We start from the raw sequence: 23,259 nt of genomic DNA on the forward strand, positions 1-23,259 counted from the left end.
ACTATGCAGCATGGTAAGTACTCCCTGCCGACTGAGATTCAGTATTATAACACAGGGGGAAAAGCTTCTTCTCCACTTTCTCCACATCTTGCACAACATACCATTATCATGTTTTCCATTTACTTGCATTTCCCTTCAGCTAAATACTGTAGCCTCAAACACTGAAATCTCTCCTTGTAGAAGACTTCCTCTTGTTTATTTGTTTAAACTTCTACCCCGCCCATTTAGTTGACAAGCCACTATTCTTGCCTCCTGATCGCTTTCTGTTTTCGGCACTTCTTCCAACTCTACAATGTCCCCTTTCAGGTCTGACTCTAACAGTCAGATAAAACCTTCATAGGTCAAACAAAAAGGCCCAATGAACTTTGCAGAGGAATAAAAGAATATGTCTACTACACAATCAACAACGTTTTCTGGATTGATCTGATGTAGCAACAGTCATTGATAGCTTAGTTACATTGCACCTTGACTACTGCAATGCTCTCTAATCCTTTAACTAGTGCAACATGCAGCAGCTAGTATGTTAACAACATGCTAACCAGTACACAGTACTGTGGTCATATGACCCTGATACTGAAAGTGATTCTGAGTAATCATGCACGGTGTCTAGCCAAAGACAAATGTGTGATCTTCAGAGCAATATCTACTTTTTGTCCCTAAGATCAGCCTTTGTGTTGAAGGACTGGGTGGTAGCCAATGTAATGTCTATTCTTTTAAAGAGCTGTTGTGTCTGGGATCTAAAGACTGACTAGTTAATTTAGCAGTTGTACCAGGTGAATTTGTGGAAATGTTATTAAAGATAAAAAAAGTTAATTTTAAAAAAATCACTTGAAAGACATAAATCTTAGCCACTAAGAATCTTTTAACTCTGTGCCTGATGAAAAATTATAGAGAAGCTGAAAGTTCATCTTGGGGTATCTCAGGTGAAATTCAAATATATATCTCAGGAAGTGGAACTTGTTCCACATAAGATCACACAGAAATAAAATTATTAGTATTTAAAAGTGCTACAGAATCCTGCTCTTTTATTTTTCTTTTCCTTGAGACAGATTGAACACAATAATTTATCTGGAAATTCCTGTAATTCCTCTGATTTAATATCCCAGCCAAATCTATCTTAACGTACAGTATTGTGAGTTCAGTACTGTTTTAGGCCAGAAGAACCACTCATGTTGCGACTACACTGGCAAACCAAATTGCTTCGATACGGCTTTGCTGCAATTTGATTTTCAGCCTATATTATAGCTGAATTCTCAATCAGTGATCACACAGGGACTGAAGATTGATTTAGTGTTCACATTCAGTGCAATTCAATTCACATTTCAGCCCACAGCCTGCCTTCCCTCCCTTCCTCTGATCCCATTTCTGTTGATCCTTTTATGGTTCGTTTTCAAATTGCTTGGTCCCGAACGGGTTGCACAGTTACGGAAAAGGTAGCAACACTCCAAAGTTCTTCCCAATGTGCACAGAAATACCATATACCACAGAAATGGTCTTTTATTTTGTCTGGGTTCTTTTTGTCTGCAGATGTTCCTGCAGTCCTAAACATCACACCTCAGTTGCCGGCATCACCCACAGACATGCCCCCTCCATCTTTACAAAAACAAATCAACTGATCATATAGGAAAAAGTCTGTCTGAACTGTTACAGCTAGAAAAAAGTAGAAGCCCCCAGCAGCAGAGAGAAAAAAGCTGTGTTGGGAGCAAAAGGGGTTCAAATCACACACACAAAACCATTGAAACAAACCATACTATAAATGAAGCAAATCTTGCAATATTTGATCATGACTGGGTTACTGGGCAAGACGATTTTCCCCAGCTATCAGCACATTTGGCCTTCCTGGAATTCATCCACAGCAGTAAAATCTGGGCAGTGTGCTATGTTGTTATTGTGGCCCTCTTTAACCTAGTCATACTCCTGACATGACCAACACTGACTCCCTTGTAAAGGGACTTTCCTTGTAAGGAAAGACTCACTCTTCCTCAGGTCTGGACTGCTGAATTTGCAAGATGCATGGTCATGGACCTTTAACAAACTTTGTTGTTGTTTAGTCATTATGACATGTCCTACTCTTCATGACCCCATGGACCAGAGCACACCAGACCCTCCTTTCTTCCACTGCCTCCCGGAGTTGGGTCAAATTCATGTTGGTAGCTTCAATGACACTGTCCAACCATCTCGTCCTCTGTCGTCCCCTTCTCCTCCTGCCTTCACACTTTCCCAACATCAGGGGCTTTTCCAGGGAGTCTTCTCTTCTCATGAGATTGCCAAAGTATTGGAGCCTCAGCTTCAGGATCTGTCCTTCCAGTGAGCACTCAGGGTTGATTTCTTTCAAAATGGATAGGTTTGATCTCCTTGCAGTCCAGGGGACTCTCAAGAGCCTCTTCCAGCACCACAATTCAAAAGCAGCAATTCTTTGGTGGTCAGCCTTCTTTATGGTCCAGCTCTCACTTCCATATATCACTACTGGAAAAACCATAGCTTTGACTATTCGGATCTTTGTTGGCAAGGTGATGTCTCTGCTTTTGAAGATGCTGCCTAGGTTTGTCATGACTTTCCTCCCAAGAAGCAGGAATCTTTTAATTTTGTAGCTGCTGACACCATCTGCAGGGATCATGGAGCCCAAGAAAGTGAAGTCTGTCACTGCCTCCATATCTTCCCCTTCTATTTGCCAGGAGGTGATGGGACCAGTGGCCATGATCTTAGGTTTTTTTTTTATGTTGAGCTTCAGACCATTTTTTTCTGCTCCCCTCTTTCACCCCCATGAAGAGGTTCTTTAATTCCTCCTCACTTTCTGCCATCAGAGTGGTATCATCTGCATATCTGAGGTTGTTGATATTTCTCTTCCGGCAATCTTAATTCTGGCTTGGGATTCCTCCAGTCCAGTCTTTCTCATGATGTATTTTGCATATAAGTTAAATAAGCAGGGGGACAATATACAGCCTTTCCCAATTTTGAACCAATCAGTTGTTCCATACCCAGTTCTAACTCTTGCTTGCTGTCCCACATATAGGTTTCTCAGGAGGTATATAAGGTGGTCAGGCACTCCCATTTCTTTTAAGAACTTGCCATAGTTTGTTGTGGTCCACACAGTCAAAGGCTTTTGTGTAGTCAATGAAGCAGAAGTAGATATTTTTCTGGAACTCTCTGGCTTTCTCCATAATCCAGCGCATGTTAGCAATTTGGTCTCTAGTTCCTTTGCCCCTTTGAAATTCAGCTTGTACTTCTGGGAGTTCTCGGTCCACATACTGCTGAAGCCTACCTTGGAGGATTTTGAGCATAACCTTGCTAGCGTGTGAAATGAGTGCAATTGTATGGTAGTTGGAGCATTCTTTGACACTGCCCTTCTTTGGGATTGGGATGTAGACTGATCTTTTCCAATCCTCTGGCCACTGCTGAGTTTTCCAAACTCGCTGGAATATTGAGTGTAGCACCTTAACAGCATAATCTTTCAAGATTTTAAATAGTTCAACTGGAATGCCATCACCTCCACTGGCCTTGTTGTTAGCCATGCTTTGTAAGGCCAATTTGATTTCACTCTCCAGGATGTCTGGCTCAAGGTCAGCAACCACACTATCTGGGTTGTCCGGGACATCCAGATCTTTCTGGTATAATTCCTCTGTGTATTCCTGCCACCTCTCCTTGATGTCTTCTGCTTCTGTGAGGTCCCTACCGTTTCTGTCCTTTATCATGTCCATCTTTGCACAAAAGGTTCCTTTAATATCTCCAATTTTCTTGAACAGATCTCTGGTTTTTCCCTTTCTATTCTTTTCCTCTGTTTCTTTGCACTGTTCATTTAAGAAGGCCTCTTGTCTCTCCTTGCTATTCTTTGGAAGTCTGCATTCAATTTTCTGTAACTTTCCCTATCTCCCTTGCATTTTGTTTCCCTTCTCCTCTCTGCTATTTCTAAGGCCTCGTTGGACAGCCACTTCGTTTTCTTGCATTTCGTTTTATTTGGAATGGTTTTTGTTGCTGCCTCCTGTACAATGTTATGGGCCTCTATCCAAAGTTCTTCAGGCACTCTGTCCACTAAATCTAGTTCCTTAAATCTGATCTTCTACTGTGTATTCATAAGGGATTTGGTTTAGATTATACCTGACTAGCCCAGTGGTTTTTCCTACTTTCTTCAGTTTAAGCTTGAATTTTGCTATAAGAAGCTGATGATCAGAGCCACAATCAGATCCAAGCCTTGTTTTTGCTGACTGTATAGAGCAGGCTTGTCCAACCTGTCGCCCAAGGGCCGCGTGCGGCCCAGGTCAGCTCATAATGCGGCCCAATGCCATTGTTTATTTTTAAAGAAATTCCAAAGTTTCAAGTTACACTGCCGGCGCTTGCGGCCGGAATGTGGCCAGGGCATGTCACAACAGTAGAGGGGGAGAGAGGGAAGGAAGGAAGGAGTGGGAGGGGAGTGGACAGGGGGGCTGCGTGACTGCATTGTGCCGTCCCCGTCAATAGGTGGACCCCCTCCCGGCCCCATAAAGCCGCCAGAGTCAAAGCTGGTAGCCTCTGCTGTCTGAGATCGCAGCTACCGGTAAGCGCGCTTGGAGCGAGGCTGTGGAGGACGGCTAGGGCTGCCCCCCCCATGCGGCCCAAACCAAATGTATGTGCGGCCCAAACCAAATTTTCATCTTCTAATGTGGCCCAGGGAAGGTGAAAGGTTGGACACCCCTGGTATAGAGCTTCTCCATCTTTGGCTGCAGAGAACATAACCAATCTAATTTCGGTACTGCCCATCTGGTGATGTCCATGTGTAGAGTTGCCCCTTGTGTTGTTGGAAAAGAGTATTTGTAATGACCAGCTTGTTCTCTTGACAAAACTCAATTAGCCTTTGCCGTACTTCGTTTTGAACTCCAAGGCCAAACTTACTTGTTCCTTTTATCTCTTGACTCCCTACTTTAGCATTCCAGTTCCCTATAATGACAAGAACATCTTTCTTTGGTGTCAATTCTATGAGGTGTTGTAAGTCTTTATAGAATTGGTCAATTTCAGCCTCTTCCGCATCGGTGGTTGGTGCATAAACTTGGATTACTGTGATGTTGAAAGGTCTGCCTTGGATTCGTATTGAAATCATTCTATCATTTTTGAGATTATATCCTAGTACAGCTTTCCCCACTCTTTTGTTGACTATGAGAGCAACTCCATTTCTTCTACAGGATTCTAGCCCACAATAGTAGATATGATAATCGTCTAAATTGAATTCGCCCATTCCCGTCCATTTTAGTTCACTGACGCCCAGGATGTCAATGTTTATTCTTGCCATGTCCTGTTTGACCACATCCAGCTTTCCAAGGTTCATAGATCTTACATTCTAGGTTCGTATGCAGTATTTTTCTTTGCAGCATTGGACTTTCCTTTCACTTCCAGGCGCATCCGCAGCTGAGCATCCTTTCGGCTTTGGCCCAACCACTTCATTACTCTGGAGCTACTTCTATATGTCCTCTCCTCTTCCTCAGTAGCATGTTGGACACCTTCCGACCTGAGGGGCTCATCTTCCAGCATCATATATTTTAGCCTTTTGTTTTTGTTCATGGAGTTTTCTTGGCAAAGATATTGGAGTGGCTTGCCATTTCCTGCTCCAGGTGGATCATGTTTAGTCAGAACTCTCCACTATGACCTGTCCATCTTGGGTGTCCCTGCATAGTCTAGCCCATAGCTTCTGTGAATTACTCAAGCCCCTTTAACATGACAAGGCAGCAATCCATGAAGGGGTTAACAAACATGGGAATCAATTAAGATGATCTGTTCTTAAAACAAACAAACAAACAAACAAACAAATCCTCATGTCTCTGGAATTTCCCATTTCCCTGGGATTCTCCTGACAATATGGAAAGTAAGCTTGACAATGCTCCTATCTTCATCTTTGAAAAGGAGAAATTATCACAGTTGGGAAAATTCCTGGACAAGTGCACCCAAAATATAATGCGTATTCAACTCCTTAGTTGCAGTAGTGCTGAAGATAATAAAACTACTGAGTCACTAGCTACAATGGGAGTAAGAGAAAATTCATGATGGAATATTAATTTATAAGATACGTGGTCAAAGTAAGGCCAATATTATAAGGACAGAAAAAAATGGAAGTTTCTCACCACTATGGCTACCAGCTAGCAGAGCTTTTCCAAATAGCAAGCAAGGCTCTCTCACAATCTGTACTTAATGGACATCTAACTGATCCCTCAGTTGCCCAAACATTTAGCAACACATTTTGGAGGTGAGAAATTGCTCATATTTGCTCTGACCAGGGATGTGAAAGAAGCTCACTATTATTGAGAATTTAGTTGAAACAGGCTGTCTTGACATAGTTTCTTCAATGCCCACAAGATATCTCACATTCAGCATGAAACCAACTGCCAAACTAGAAACATCTCTGTGGGGATTCTGACACCTGCACATATCCCTTTGAGCCCCACAGAACTTTAACTAACTGCTTTGCAACTGCTATAGTAAACTATTGTTTAAGCCTCAATTTTAAAAGCACTTTCATTTTCAGCAGTACTTTTCTATACGCCCCTTAATTATTTTAACACTATACACAAAAAATGTAACATCTTGACAGCCTTGGTGCAAAACTGGTGTTTTTTCTTTTATGAATCTAATCACACACACAAAGAAAAAATAACTGGAAAGGCTAACTGACCAAAAAAAAAAAAAAAAAGTAAGAACTGATTTGCACAAAAACTTTGACCTGGAAGAAAAAAGAACTTAAATTAATTTAAACTGAAATTTACAGGCCAGGGACTGCTCTCTTGAATGGTTCACCTTGTTTAGAGGAAGCCAGGCATTTTTCAGTGAGTTGACCTATTTTTCAAAATGTTCCTCAATTCAATAAGTGTGTCAGCTGATCAAGGGCTGACTGGTGATCTGAGTGTCCAAAGAACCACCCATTCATCTATTTCTGCATGAATAAAAGAGTCATCTTGGGCTAATTTAATGCCAGAATTGTGTTGAAATACAATGTATACACAATAGACTACTCTGACTATAATAAAATATTTTATCATCATCATCATCTATTACCACCATCATCTATATATAACTAGTGTTTCTGGTTTCCTGACACTCCAGGGACTTGAAACATTATGAGATGAAATGGCTAATTCTTAGCAGAATTCTTCCTCTCTCTCATTCAACCTGTTTCAGAGATGAAATTAATAGCAAACTAACATCTTAGTTTCCAACAAGTCCCTGCACAAGCCTATAAGGTGTCTGTTCACAGCTGGTAACTGCCCTATGAGCACACATTTATAACATTAAGGGGTGCCAAATGTTTGGTTGCAAGAAGGGGAAATAAGGGAACTTGATAGGTGTCTATGAAATTATGTTTAGTGTGAAGTAAATATATATGGGGAAAACCTCTCACAACACAATGAAGAATGGTGGAAGATCCAGGAGAAACAAAAGAAATAGCATCTTTACACTTCACCTAGTTTAACTGTGGGATACAATTAACACAAGTTGCAATGATAGCTAAGAGTTTGTGTGGGTTTAAAAGGTGATTACACATATTCATAGAAGATAAGACTATGAGTCATGATCTTAACTCCAGCATCAGAAACAATATGCCTCCAAAATGCCAGTTGCTGGGAAACACCTATAGAGAGGTATCATCACACAACTGTCCTCCATGTGGACTGCCCATAGGTATCTGGTTAGCCATTGCTAAGACCCAATTAGACCTTTATTTTGGTCAAATATCACAGCTCTTGTATTGTAACACTAATCAATGATCAACTGGTTCACTGCTGGACCACATCTTCCGGCAGTTTCTCCTGTCCTTCAGAGACAAATATTAAATAAAGCTCTAGCTAGCCCACCTGTCAATGTAGCATGGAAAGCTGCACAAGTCAATTTTCTGCTCTTATGCACCTATTAAAAGGCCCAGGAGGCATGCCAGGGCGAAAACAGTCTAAACCTGTGTGAAGTCATACCCCTGAGGTCTCTGGGTTAATTCAGCATCATCCAAGACATGCTGTTTTCTTCATCCATAACCAACCTAGAGTTAAAGGCACCATGCAAAGAATATATCAGAGACAACAAAAGTTGTGTACACACACTGGTCCACTATCTTGGCTTTTCAGTAATTATTGTCAAGTGTTCAGATAGCTTTATAGAATGTTTGGAAACACAACATTTTAAGAAAAATTAGATGTTAGAAGCACTGGGGAGAGAAGGAAAAGGCAACAAATTTCCAATTAAAGAGAAACTGAATTGTTGAATGGGGCAAAGTACAAATGTGTACATGCACACACACAGTTCCTCAGAACATTACATGAAGAAGGTACAAGGGGCAGCACCTTGGTGAGAGTAAGCAAGTTCCAATAAGAAAACATGTTAGAATACCCCATGCATGCCTTTGAGTGCCACAATAAATGAAAAATATAATAAATGCAACAAATAATTTAGAGGTACAATATGCTTTATAGACAGTTCCCTACCTGTTCCCCTTAAAACAGATAAAAGTTAGGTACTGCCATTTCTCAAAACTGATAAGGTCCTAATAACTCAGGTGATGATGTTTATCGCTCTATGTATAAACCATTACATACTAGATAACTTCTGCATCACCTTTTTAAAGGCAAAAAAGACAGCCACTGATGACATAACAAGGAACATACTTTCCTCTGAATTACCCATGAGTTACAAATCATAGAACCATGAAGGGGCCAATAAGGCCATCTAGTCCAATCCCCTGCTCAATGCAGAAATACAAATCGAAGGATATCTGCTAGGTGGTTTGCCTAAATTTCTCTTGAATGCCTCATAGGCAACTGAACACTTAACTCCCAAAAAACATTACTAATCTATGAGATTTCAGTATCTTGGAAACCCTCTCCCTCTCCCAAGGGTTTTATTCTCACTACTCCACAACCTTCTTGTTTTCTTACAGACGAAGCAGGCCTGAGTTATGGCCATGAGGAAGGGCACAGGCAAGTGTGTGCCAGCCTTTAAAATTTGTTCTGAAGAACCAATGTCTGCAGGGTTCCGCTACTTTCGCCCTTCAAGAGAAAACAAAAGTCTACCTTGGGGGGGGGGGAACTATTTTCTACACAACTACCGGTATAAAATACACAGAATCCTCTTCCATCTCCTCGCCTGCATAAGGAAAAGCAGCTCAAAACAACCCAATTCTCAAGGTATTTGCCTACAGGCTGGCGCGGAGAAGCTGTGGCGCTACCCTTTGCTGCTTGTACTCCAGTTCCCACCAGGCCCTGCCACCAGGAGAAAGGTGAGAGATAATTGGAACTGTAGTCCAGCAGATTCCCCAACCGTAATCTAAAAGTAAACCCAAGCCCCACCTCTTGCTCCCACCTTCGGCTGACGGTAAAGCCAAATGCATTTAAAGAACGAATTAAATCCCCTTCAACTCCCTTGCAGAGGGAGGCACGACACCACCCAGACGCCGCTGTTTGGGTGTTGTCGTGGCAACCCAGGCAGAGCAGCGAGGAGGCCACCCTCGGCGGAGGCTCCGTCCAGGAAGCCCCTCTGAAGGCGCGGACGAACTTCAGGGGACTTTCAATGGAGGCAGCATTTGCTGAGGCGCCGGCGCCGTTTGCTCTGTCGCGGCAGGGCCGCCTTTTTCTTTCTCCCCCCCCCCCCCCCCGCCGTCGCCTCCCCAAGATCCCCGGCGACGGGCGGGTGAGAAAGAGCGGCGGGGAGCCTAAAAGCATCGCCACGGAACGGGCTAAGCTTTGACCCGAAAGCTTAATTAGCCCCCCGTTGCCCGAGATTAGTTCGCGGCAGGCAAGCTAAAGCCGGCGGAGCTCGCCCTCCTAATCCTCCACGGCTCGCCGCAGACGCTCACCTCTCAAGGAGACCCGGCGGAGAGAGCCGAGCCCGAGGAGCAGGTCCCGCTTCTCGTTCCCTCACGCGTTGGCCTTCGCTTCGCCGGGGCGGCCGGCGGGGGGGGGGAGAAGAGAGAGAATAAATAAATAAAAGATACCGAGACGGGGGGAAAAAAGGGCAGCTCGGCGGCACTTCCAGAGGAAGGACGGCATAGGACGCCCTCCCCCGCCGGAGCCGATGGGGATCAGGAGGAAGAGGAGGAGGATTCACTGACTTGCTTTCTCTCCCGCCCGTCCCCGTCTCTCTCTATCTTTTTTTTTAAGCTTTTTCCTTGCTCTCCTCCTCCTTCCCCTTCCAGTTGCAGAGCTCTTCGGGTCTCTCTTTCCTTCCAGTGCGCAGCAGCAGCAGCGGCAGCAATGGCAGGGCTGCCGGAGGACGCCGCCAAATCTTACACCTGCAGGAGAAGGAGGAGGAGGTGGGGCCTGAGGCCGCTGGCGGGGGAAAAAAGGAACGGCTATGAGGAGTTCGTTCCTTGGCCGTCGCTTATGTCCCCTTAGCCAGGACAGGCCCCTCACTGTGTTAAGGAGGCCCCTCGGGCAGCCACTTGTCAGTTGTTCGCCTTAATTCTTAACCGAATTTTTATTGCCAGGGAAGGCAGGGCTGTTCTGTTTTATGTCCCGAAGTCATTTGGCTGGGTCCTGTTAATATGTACTTTGGCCAGTTGGATACGGAGTGCGGAGATGTTCATTCGCATGTCACCCCAGACAGCAAAATGCCTTGTGCTGCTGTGCGCCCCTCTCTTTCTTTGTTATTTTTTTCCTTCTTTTTTTATTTTTTTGGCTCTTGGGCCAGGTCAAGATTTTTACTGCTCCACGTGATAAGATAGCACCATGCATGGTTGTGGGGTGCTCCTGGTAAAGGGAGTGCCTGCATCCTCCCAGGATCTTATATTTGTTTATTTTAAAATGCATAGATAGATGTGCTGTGTTCGAGTGGTATGTGTGTATTATGTGAACATTCCACAAGGCAGCTTTCAGCTGGCATCGCGCAGTGAGTTGGACCACCGGCTGGGAGTTCAGATTCCCCCTGTGCCTCCCAGAAGAAGGACTGGCCAACATCACCAACATGGGTGGCTGATGAGGTTAGGTGCCCTGCCACCAGTGAGGTCTTGGAATAAGCTGCGTGGTGTCAGAGCTATACCGGAAGGAGGAACTGAATGCCATAAATCAGATTAGATTTGACAACACACCATTAGAATTATTCCTATGTACCTTAGTCCCCCTTCCCTCCTCCTACAGATACTGGTGGATAGTGATTCCCTCACCTTCCATGTGCAGAAAATCACAAGGCTGGTCAACTGAATCTGAACTCAGCATTGACCTAGCAACCACATCCCCTGCAGTATCTTGAGAGCAGCAGACTAGCTTAAGAGCTGCACCAAAGGCCGTGCAGCGCACACAACTGTCCTTACTGATCACTGCAGTGCAGCAGTGCTGCCACCAAGGTGCATCATGTGAGCAGACAAAAACATGCACTTGTGAGACCAGCAGAATGTGCATCTTGGCTGGTTGTTTCTCTGCTGACTCAGTCAGGGACTTTTCTCAGTGGCATAGACACACAATGACACACTGGAATAAGGTACACTAGGTGAAAGGCAAACAGAAACCAGTAAACATCAGCACCACAGGAATATCCACCTGGGAAACAAGAATGGTTGCAGAAAATTCAGGTGTTCATACGCAGTTCATTAATATGAGCACATAGAGTTATTCAACCATAATGCAGTATATACATGTTTTTGTATGAATTTGTGAGGAACAGCACAGTATTCTGTGGGCTACTAAAGGATGTTTCTTCACATAGAAGCTGTGACAGGACACAACATTTTAAATTCCTGTTGAAGTGTTCAAGCTTTATGATTAGCAAACAGAAAAAGAAGGCATTTAGTGGAGCATTAAATTTTTAAAAATTAAGCAATTGTTAATAAAAATGGTGGTGGTGGTTCAGGAATGAATCCAAGGATGTTATGTGAGACCTTTATACTATTGTACTCTGCATCAACTACTAATTCTGTTTAAACTATTATAAATATACGTAGGTCTGTTGTGTAGAATGTTTTCTTTAATTGAATGTACCCATCCACCATACCAATCCATTTTCAAATGGTAATCTTATGCCTTGCTTCTATATGATCATAAAATGTTGGGGCATAAAAATGCAAAAATTTCTTCACAGTGTGCCTGTTCCTTCAGGTTAGAAAATGGAACTTTGTGCTTCTTGTTTTGAAAATTAGTCTGGCAGTACAAGGGGCAGGGTCTGATTTGGCTATGGTGATACATCCAGTAGTTACATCTCTTTTGGATCAGGGCAACATGATTTATGTGGGGCTGCCTTTGAAGAGGGTCTATATAATGTAAGTCAGAAACAAAATAATAGGAAAGGCTGAAGTCTGATTAATCAGTTACCCACTTGAGATGCCATCTCAGGCATGACTGCTGCTTCACAGCCTTGAGCTAGGATGTCACTGTGCATCCCAGCCTTCCCTCTCTGCCTTGCTATTAATGCAGTGTGAGAGTCCTAGCTGCAGGTATATTCTCTACTGCTGCTTTCTGATCACACTTTCTTACTCAGTCTCATTCTTCTTTCAGTTGTTCCATGCTTCCTCAAAATTAATAATAAATAAAATGATACAGCCAGGCTGTATCAGGACCAATCACAGGAAGCATATAACCATCCTGCTAAAACAGCTTCACTGGCTGCCGATCCATTTCCAAGCTCAACTGAAAGTACTGGTTATTTCCTATAAAGCCCCATATGGCTTGTTTCCAGGCTATCTTCAGGACTATCTCCCTTCATGAACCTCTCTGCCCTTAATATCTAGAGGGAGGCCCTTCACCAGTCCTACCATATGTCATGAGATGGCCTTCACAGAATCTGCACCAGATTGTGGAGTAGCCACTCTTAAAAAGCCATGTTAGCATCTTCGTTCCTTCAGGAGACAGGTGAAGCTTTTCCTTTTTAGGCAGGCATTTCATTGGGCAGTACTGCTTATTTTATATGCATGTATGTATTTAGCTGTTGTAACTGATTGTTTTATATTTAATTGCTTTAATATAATACATTATTGGGTTTTTAGTTTGCTTGTTTTTAATAATTTGGGAGCTGTCTTGGCTCGCTTCATGGGGAGAAAACTTGGAAAAAATGAAAAAAAATAAATGTTACATGTTCTATATTACTGTATATTTGCTAGTGTTTGGGATAATGACATTTAAACAGAACAGTGATGTGCTAAATGCTTTAAAAATAAAGCAAAGGTTTGTATTAATAGCACACGTACAATGCACAGTTGATAAACTGGCAGATTCCTATTGCATACTTACACTGGTGTAACTCTGTAAATTTCTCTGATTAATCATCACATGTTAAGAAATCAGGATAGTCATTGAGTCATATGATTGATGTTTGATCCAAAATACTTACTCCAACTTCTTAACTTGCAACAGTTTGCCCCTGAATGTATACTTAAAGAATTGTGCTGGTAAGTGTAACTAACAACATTCTGAACACTGTAATTTTTTTAAATTAATTTTAATCATTTAGCAATGAATAATGATAATAATCCTTTTGTTTCTGGTCATGGGGCTTTCTTGGCAAAGATACTGGAGCCACTGCCTGCTCCCTGTATGTAGTGATGTACGGAAGTGAGAGCTGGACCATAAAGAAAGCTGGCCGCCGAAGAATTGATGCTTTTGAATTGTGGTGCTGGAAGAGGCTCTTGAAAGTCCCTTGGACTGCAATGAGAACAAACCTATCCATTCTGAAGGAAATCAACCTTGAATGCTCACTGGAGGGACAGATCCTGAAGCTGAGGCTCCAATACTTTGGCCATCTCCTGAGAAGAGAAGACTCCCTGGAAAAGACGCTGATGTTAGGAAAGAGTGAAGGCAAGAGGAGAAGGAGACGACAGAGGATGAGATGGTTGAACACTGTCATCGAAGCTACCAACATGAATTTGACCCAACTCCGGGAGGCAGTAGAAGATAGGAGGGCCTGGCGTGCTCTGGTCCATGGGGTCACGAAGAGTAGGACACGACTAAACGACTAAACAACAACAATGATAATAATCACACAACATAATTAGTTAGACCTGCCACATCTGGAGTCAGATTAGCTAGAACGACATCCAGTCTCTGGTAGTAGAGGAGGAGGAGGAAGGAGAGATATGTATTCTATATCTGATTTTTCTTCTTTGGTTCTGCTTCCTCAGTAATAGTTTCATTTCCTTGACTGCTGTTTATCTGCCAGTGGAGGAGCCTTAGGCAAAGTTCATCACTTTAAGTGGCTGTTGTAAATCAGTCCAGGGACTGTTGTGGCCTTTTGTTGTTTAGTCATTAAGTCATGTCCTACTCTTCCTGACCCCATGGACCAGACCACGCCAGACCCTCCTGTCTTCCAATGCCTCCCGGAGTTGGGTCAAATTCATGTTGGTAGCTTCGGTGACACTGTCCAACCATCTCGTCCTCTGTTGTCCTCTTGCCTTCACACTTTCCCAACATCAGGGTCTTTTCCAGGGAGTCTTCTCTTCTCATGAGATGGCCAAAGTATTGGAGCCTCAGCTTCAGGATCTGTCCTTCCCGTGAGCACTCAAGGTTGATTTCCTGAGTGATAGGTTTGTTCTCCTTGCAATCCAGGGGACTCTCAAGAGTCTCCTCCAGCACCACAATTCAAAAGCATCAATTCTTCAGCGGTCAGCCTTCTTTATGGTCCAGCTCTCACTTCCATATATCACTACTAGAAAAATCATAGCTTTGACTATGCGGACCTTTCTCAGCAAGCTTTTTAAGATGCTGTCTAGCCCTCATTAAATCATATGCAGTCAGCCAAGAAGCTGAACATCATTAAACAAATGGTTTTACATATGACTTTTTTTTACAACAAGTAAAATTTTATTTAAAATAAAACACTACAAAGCAGACATAATGGGAAACATATGACTTACGAAGCAGGAGGACAAAGCATGTTGCCTAAATCATATCTAATTCATATCCTGAGCATGAGAGTACCCTTTCTGAAGCTGTGGGTAACCAGCTACATGTGCATCTTGGCTGACTGTTTCTCTGCTTACTCTGCACTGAAGATAGGCATTCAAGGAAGATGCTGTATGTGAAGACCATGTGCAAAGCCTCATGTAAACTGCAAAAACTGAACTTGAGGAACCATGACTTAAATGTGTTTTCTGGTTGCTTGTACTATTATTATTTATCTGTGATTATTTAAGCTTCCTTTTCAATGTTGATTTTATTCATTTAAAATATTTTTTACTCTGCCTTTCTCTTTGAAAAGGACCCAAAGCAGCTTACAACATCTGAAAGACAATATTTAAAGTTGAAAACAATGGGTATGCAATGGCAGTTAACATCAATAAAAGACAACAATTAAACCTAAGAACAATTATAAAGAGGCAGCTTACATCATTAGGCAATATTAAAGCTAAGAACAATAAGTATACAAATATTAAAAGGGAAAGAAATAAATACTACTGAGAAATGGAAAACACAAAAATGGAAAACACAAGTAGCACTAAAAATCCAGTCAAAGCAGTAATGCATAACAATCCATCTAAAAATCACACACAGGTAGCTATTTACTGAGGGAAGTCTTTCCTGAAGAGAAAGGTTTTGGCTGCTTACAAAAAAACAGCAAAGATGGGGCCAAGTCTGACCTGTGGGAGGGAGTTCCAAAGTCTGGGAGCAGCAACAGAGAAGGGCCTCTCTTGCATCCCCACCAGATGAACCTGTGAAGGTGGTAGGACTGAGAGAATGACCTAACCTGATGATCTTAACATATGAGCTGGCTCATAATGGGAGATACGATCTTTGAGATAGATTGGACCCAGGCTATTTTGAGATTTATAGATTAAAACCAGCACTTTGAATTGGCTGCCCAGTAACTAACTGGCAGCCAAGTGGAGCTGCTGTAACAGGAGAGTTATGTAATCCCTGTAACCAGCCCCACCCAGCAATCTGGCTGCTGCATTTTGAAGCCACAAAGTTTCCTGACACTTTGCATTGGCAGCCCCACATAGAGCATGTAACGGTAATACATCCTGGAAGTAGTGAAGGATTTAGCTGATTAACCTGTATAGTCAGATTCTACATCTCACAGTGTCAATGTTATAGCAGTGAATAACGATCCTCAATGTGTCTTATCCCTACTTCTTTGGGAATGTGTGGGTATTTTGTTAGATGCCCAGTGATAGGGCATAATGAAAACATTAGTACCTCTTTCCAAAATCAGCATCATAATCATAAGTCTTAAGTGATAGCTGCAACAGACACCTATAATCACCTTCATTGGTTGTGAAATTCTTGCACTATGAAGATATCTCAGACAACATGAGAGGAGAGAAAAATCTGCCAGCTGCTTTGAGGTCTGGCACATTGACAGTATAAGGAAAGAATGCTTTTATGATTGGTAATGTGTGTTTACTATTGCCATTTAAATAAGCAAAGACTGAACATTAGAGCAAAAAGACAGATGGTATTCCATCATGTTCATAAACAGGAAAAAAGGCTTCATTAATTATTTACTACTCATTGAATACCGTTTTTTTCTGCTCTGGTGGCAAGTTATCCTTAAATAAATATATCTGTTTTATCAAAGGCAAAGGAGTTCTTTTTTGAGTGTTTATCAATAGATTGTTTAAATTTTATAAAATCAACACAGAGCAACTTTATCCAAATAAGCAGTCTTTGTATAGAGTTCGGTACAGTTTATTCTCAACAAGATGTATTTATTACATGGTAATATAAATCTTTGAGTTCTGTGGTAGTGTAGCAATCAGATCTTAAGAATCTTAAATGAGGGTATAATTACGCTGACATATAATGTGGGAAATGCTACAGTACTGTATTAGGACAGCCTGGTTTGCCTTTGTTCCATTGACCACATGATGGGGGAAAGCCAATGTAAATCAGCCCAGACTTCTCCTATATCCATAATTTTCCCCCTCCATTGATGGGACTTTTACTTTTTTGATTGTGGATCTATTTGCATTGGTTCAGACAGTGTGATCACTTGAACAGATGCAGAATAATCTCTATTGGGGGTACCCAGCTGGTTACTGGAGTGATGGCATGGTGGTTGTGGGGGAGCAGTGTTAAAATCCCCAAAGGATTTGTTTTTTGCAAATAATGCAATTTCTTCTCTTTTTTTTCAAAGCCTTAATGCCAGCACAGTTACGCTAGGGTGCCTAGGTAAAGAAAAGTGAGAAAATGTGGAGGAAATTGCCACTCTGCCCTTGCTTGCAGGTTATGAAGGTACTTTTTAGCCATGACCCCTGCAAATCAGGAGAGCTACAGAAGAGCTATGTTAAGTTGAAAATATAACTGTTCGTTAATCTCCTTCTGTCTCTGTGTGTGGCCAGTTAACATGAATTTATTCAGAGAAACCAAACTTCACAGTGGGAGAAGTTGTATTTTTCTTGGTTTTTACTCAGACCTGAGAAAAGGATGTCTTAATGGTAGCACCATCCAAACATAGGAGACACTCTGAGGCCTAGGAGATCCAGCCAATGTTTCAAGTTCACTATGAGGAAAAAAGACTAAATTGTAGAACATTCTGGAAAGTATTTGCAATTAGTTTATTACATCCATCATAATAAGACTGTGCAGATCTTCTGAGATTTGCTAGAGCCCATGATGAAGCTGAACAGAAGCAATGATGGGAGGGGGCATTCTGCACAGAGATTTGGTGGCCCAGGTCCTTTTTCAGAATATAGAAATATGACTGAATAATTAAAATTAGGACATGAAACAGGGAAAGATTTTTTGCTTCCCTACACTCTATCAAGAAGTACCAGTTCCACAGTTTGTTGTGCAGTCTGAAGAGAAGAACAGCTGGCAGGAGAAACAAAGCAGCATAATAAGCAGAAGCAGCAGCATTGATCCCAGGACAGCTGGACCCTGTGCTACTGGCAGGATATACAGATCTAAAATCATGTAATAAGGATTCATGACTAATCGCAAAAGAAAGCAAACTAATTTGCAAGATAGTGGAGGTGAGAAAGCTTGTGATATGACTCAAATATTTTCCAGCACCTAAGGAATTTGAACAACATGCCATCCACATCATATAATTTGAGCCTATGTTAATGGCGGTACAGCATTCATAACTGTGGAACAATATATCAGTTTCTTTCCAATACGGTGAGGCTACTTTAGCAACAATCCATCCTATGCCAATTTACTCTGGAGTAAGTTCCATTGTGTGTCCAGTAGTGACTGCGTGTTATGTACTGTTAAGGTGTGTGGGACAGAGTGGTTTTACAAATTCTACCCTCACCCCCAAGTGAGATTCCATGGCTAAGCAGGGATTCAAACCCAGGTCTCCTGAGTTCTAATTTGTAACTCTATCCAGTACACCACACTGGATACCCACAATAGATATTATTCTCTAGTAATTTAATTTACATTTAACTCTGAAGCCTACGTTTTCATTTCAAACCCAGCAGTGTCACCTCCAAATCTGCCACATTATTCTTCACAGTGGAACACTCAGACGTAAGCCTCATTAGCTTCAACAAGATTTGTTACCACGTAAGTAAGTTAAGAGTTTTGAAGATGTCTTTCTGATACAAGATGCAAATCAGAAAAAAAAATATTTATTTGTGCACCCCTGTCTAATTTTCTCTGGATAACTTGGAGCTAGCTGATTCCACTTCCCTTCCTCCCTGCCAGTAACTACTAAAACTAAAAACTGTAGAGTGGCCGTCAGAGATGTACTAATATGGATAGGACATTCACATCACATAAACACAACAGCTCTTGGTAAAATACATCATAGATATCATGTCATTGGATGTTCACAATAGTTTATTCCTTAATAATTTACTGTCTCTGCTGTTCCTCCAGATATGAATATTTAATATATTTTGTTTAATGAATGACTTGACACAGCTTAAACCAATGAAAACAAATATTAAATTTCAAAAGACAGTTGCCCTCTGAAACACATCCACCATCATTCTTAGTGTAGGTAACAGCCATATATATTAAAAGATAATACTGTAATGTGTGTTAACTCCTCTCTCAGCTGCCATCTGGCTGCAATGGGATGGAGGCTGAGAAGCACAGTTGTTTCTGTTACTGTAACTGATGGCCAAACTATACATTACAGATAGAATCATAAAATAATGAAGTTGGAAGGGGCCTATAAGCCTATCGAGCCGAACCCCCTGATCAATGCAGGAATACAAATCAAAGGATTTTGCCAGGAGGTTGTCTAAATTTCTCTTGAATGCCTCCAGTGCTGAAACACTCACCAACTCCCAAGGTACTTGGTTTCATTGCAATATTACTCTAACAGGAAGTTTTTTCTGATATTCAACTGAATTCTGGCATCCTTTAACTTGAGCCCATTGTTGTGTGTCCTGCACTCAGGGATGACTGACAACAGATCCTGACCCTCCTCTGTATGACAGCCTTCCAAATATTTGAAAAGTGCTATCATATCTCCCCTCTGTCTTCTTTTCTTAAGGCTAAACATGTTGAGTTCTTGCCTTCTTTCCTTGTAGGGTTTGGTTTCCAGCCCCTTGATCACCCTTGTTGCCTTCCTCTGAACTTGTTTCAGTTTGTTGGCATCCTTCTTGACGTGCGGTGTCCAGAACTCAAAACAGCATTCAAGATGAGGCCTAATCAGTGCCGAATAGAGGGGAACTAGTACCACATGGAGTTTGGAGACTATACTGTATTTCAGTTAATGCAGCCTAAAATATCATAGGCCTTTTTTTGTAGCCACGTCACACTGTTGGCTTGTATTCAGCTTGTGATCAACAATGATTCAAAGATCCTTCTCACTCACAGCTGTCAAACCGACAGTTCAATGCATTTCAATGAGGGGGGGGGGGAAATTCACCAAAAATTAACGAAGACTTAGAACAAAGCCAAATTAAGTTTGCAAAGGTTTTACAAGGTGCACTAACTATTCCAAGCATTTAAAACAGTTTTTGAACATTTTAAGACACTTTAAAAATAGCGAAAACGGACATCACAAAACCATTGGAATGCATTGAATAGGCTTCAATGCATTCCAATGGGGGAAACATTGTTTCACTTAGCGATGTTTCCTATGGCGATTTTCGCTTAAGGACGGTAATCTGTTCCCAGCTTTTGTTAATAGGAGATGGCACCTCTTTCCTTATGGGTCTGGTTCACAAGAACATAGCACTGAGAGATTTGTGCTGCCTGGAATGCTATGTTTTAAGAGGAAGAACAATGTCTTTGTCTTAACAATGTGATCAGACTGAGGAAATCGTAATACAGTATAAACAAACCACTGTCACCAAATCTGTCAGTATCTTTATACATAAATATATTTATTTATGGTGACATCTGGAAGAAAGGCATTTGATTAGGCAATTTTTTATTTAGTCAAATTTGTAATTATGCCGTATTATAAAACCATAACAAGCAGCTGCTGAAAAAAATAAACAAGTTTAAGGCATTGTGGAAGATCTATGTTAGCATTTATTTCAGCTGTGCCCTGTTTGCTTCTCTCTGTAAGAAAGAGATACAGCAATTATACAATAACATCACAGGGAGCCCGTGTGCTGGATTTAGATATTGTTTGAAAGGATGTTGTTTCACATCAAATTTTGTGCAGAGGGATGAGGAAACAGTTCATCAATATGATGCTGTATTGAGGTAAGTACTTCAACAGCCCCAGATCTCAGCAGTGTTACTTTTTGCCTGCTCCATTGTTTATTCTGTTCTTAAAATGGCAATTGATTAATCATGTCGACTAATCAACTGGAGTCTGCAATTCTACATTTAGCAAAATAATACATTGTAGGGAGGGGCTCCATGTGGCTGTCGGGGACAGTCGTTTTAGAGTTTTTGACATGGCATAGGTGATGTACTTCCTTTTACACAATTATACTGGAGTACTGAAAAATATTAGAAGTAGCGCCTAAAAAATGGTGACCCCTTTTTCAGGGGTTTCCAGGCAGAGAGTACTCAGAAGTGGTTTGCCGTTCCCTTCTTCTAGGGGTGTCCTCGGACTGTGCAGTTTGCTCAAGGCCACACAGGCTGGCTCTACTCACAGGAGACACAGCGGGGAAACAAATTCCCTACCTATGGCTCCATAGCCAGATACCTAAACTACTGAGACTTCGTTTCTATTATTTTCTATACAGACACAGCACCATTTACCTAAAAATCAATAAATCAAAATGGTTAATTAGCAGTGACATATGATCTGTGGCACTGTTATTAAGAGAAATTGGATCTGCAGCTATAGTAATTGATGACAGTTTCCAAATGGATAATCACATTACTCTGCAGTCAAGGATGTTATAAACTAAGATATTATATATTAGCAAGCATTAGAAAGAATCTTGTGTGGGGACAAGTTCAAAGCTAAAAACTATTATCACGGAGAGAATGTTTGCTGGGAAAAGAGAAGAGGTGTCAGGTCTCATACTGCTGTAACCCATGTATCTTTGCCCAAAAGACTTCCACAGGTATCTGGAAACCTACCTGGCAAAAAAGAGTATGTCTTTCAGCACCCTTCCAAAGGCTTACAAAGGATTTGATTTACAGAGCTAAATAAAAGCATGTTGTTGTCTGAGGCAAGATAATGGCCACCTCTCCCATTCCCTATACAAAAGTTAATTGAACTTGCATTAGGCTCTGCTGTTAGTAGGGATGATGGGGCAGCATCCTCCGCTACTTATTTAGCAGCAGGCATGTTGTTGGGTGCACAGAAAGTGCCTAATAAAACAGCTATCTCCTCTAACCCTTAGTATCACCTTCCAGTATAACCCCCAAAAGGAGATGCCTAACTCTGCATAATAATAAGAAGCAGTCCTGCTGGTTAGGATTCAGGTAATTTATAAGGGTTGACAGCTCCAGATACTGTACTGAAGTTCCCATATTTTTATTGGCAATAACACTTCTATTTTCACCTTACCTGCTAGGCTTCTATTTTCCCCAGTTACCAATCTGAGCTTATGCTAACAGATCGCACAGAATTTTCTCCCCTCTGCTTGGCACAGGATCTCCTAGTTGTATTAAAGCAGAGGTACCTCCTAAGAGATGCTAACTTGCATGGCATTGGCACAAATTTTGTGTCGTAATTGCTGTGTCACATCTCCAGACTCGGTCCAGCAACCATTACTAGCAGAAAGGCATGATAATACAGGTCCCCTTGAGTCCAAGCTATCTCAAAGACCACATTTCCTTTTATGAACCTGCCCAGATTCTACCAAGAGGTGAGGCCTTTCTTTCCATCCCACCACCCTGCCAGGTGTACAGTATTTGATAGGGATACGGGAGAGGACCCTCTCTGTCGTTGCTGCTGGACTCAGGAATTCCTTCCCACAAGAGGCCAAGCCAGCCCCATCTTTGCTGTCTTAATGCAAGCAGACAAAGACTTCTCTGGTAGGCTTCTTTTTAGTGACTGGCTGTCTAAAAGGGGATTCTTAATTTTGGACTGTTGTGTTTTTATCATTGTTTTTGTGTCTTTAGTACTGTTTTACCTACAAGTTTTTAACATTATGTTTCTTTAATTTTTAAAAAATACTGTAATAATTTATTGTTCTTTTGCATGTATACAGTTTATTTTTTTAAACCTGGACCAGATTTTTAAAAAATCTGGTCCAGGTCATGTTTGGGAGTGAGAATATTGCTTTCGTTTGAACTCCACAAAAGTTATCTCCCACATCATTAGCAGATATCTATTCTAGCTATTTGGTACCAAGTACTGTCTATAGATGCTGAGTAGGAAAATGTGGAGTTTTTGAGTGCGCTCTTATCTGTATGCATATGATACTTTATTCTCATTTTCATCTTCAGCTGGTGGGGCAGTGCATGTTGTACTTCCCTGTCTCCCAGGAGCAGGTTCATAGCTTTAGGCCTTGTCCTAGCTCTGTTACTGTCACCTGAGACACAGGTGGCCTCAGTGGCACAAAGCATTTACTATGACATTCAGCTGGTGGATCAGTTATGTTCCTATCAGGATAGAGACAACATAGGTTAAGTCATCTATGCTCTTGTAATCTCCAGGTTGGACTACTGCAATGTGCTATCTGTGGGGCTGCCTTTGAAGTGAATTTCGAAAACTGGTGTGTAAAAAACACACACACTACTACTCATTGCCCAGGAGTTGGTACTCTTTTCAGCCCTGTGAGCCACATGAAGTCCTAGGTGATGGGTCAGAGCACAGAAACATGTACACAAATATCTATATACACTCTTGAAACCTCCTTCCTATCCCATTCAGACACACTTACAGGGATGGGTATGTTCAGACTAATTTTTATTTATATATGTAAGCTTTTGTGGATTGCGACCCACCTGCATCTCATGAGATTGGCTGCAATCCACAAAAGCTTATGCCAGATAAAATCTGTTAGCCTTTAAGGAGCCACAAGACTGTGTATTTGTTTTTTGAAGGTACAGTATGTGAAATGTGACACTC

General features: G+C 41.7%; 1 protein-coding gene across 9 annotated transcripts in view; it reads right to left on the minus strand.

Moving 5' to 3' along the window:
- The window catches only part of KLHL32 (kelch like family member 32), a 114,228-nt gene extending 94,345 nt beyond the window's left edge, over positions 1–19,883 (minus strand). For 7 of the 9 annotated variants that reach the window (XR_013538524.1, XR_013538523.1, XR_013538522.1 and 4 more), the window contains exons 1-2: positions 10,055–19,883; positions 9,800–9,877 (exon numbers count right to left, since the gene is read on the minus strand). The gene's annotated coding sequence lies outside the window, so the exon portion shown is untranslated. The remainder of the gene's footprint in view (positions 1–9,799; positions 9,878–10,054) is intronic. The other 2 variants (XM_078380308.1, XM_078380307.1) reach the window with 1 other exon arrangement.
- Between the last annotated feature and the right edge of the window lie 3,376 nt (positions 19,884–23,259).

The sequence above is a fragment of the Pogona vitticeps genome, chromosome 1, assembly GCF_051106095.1.
Source record: "Pogona vitticeps strain Pit_001003342236 chromosome 1, PviZW2.1, whole genome shotgun sequence".
In the NCBI taxonomy this organism is placed as follows: domain Eukaryota; kingdom Metazoa; phylum Chordata; class Lepidosauria; order Squamata; family Agamidae; genus Pogona; species Pogona vitticeps.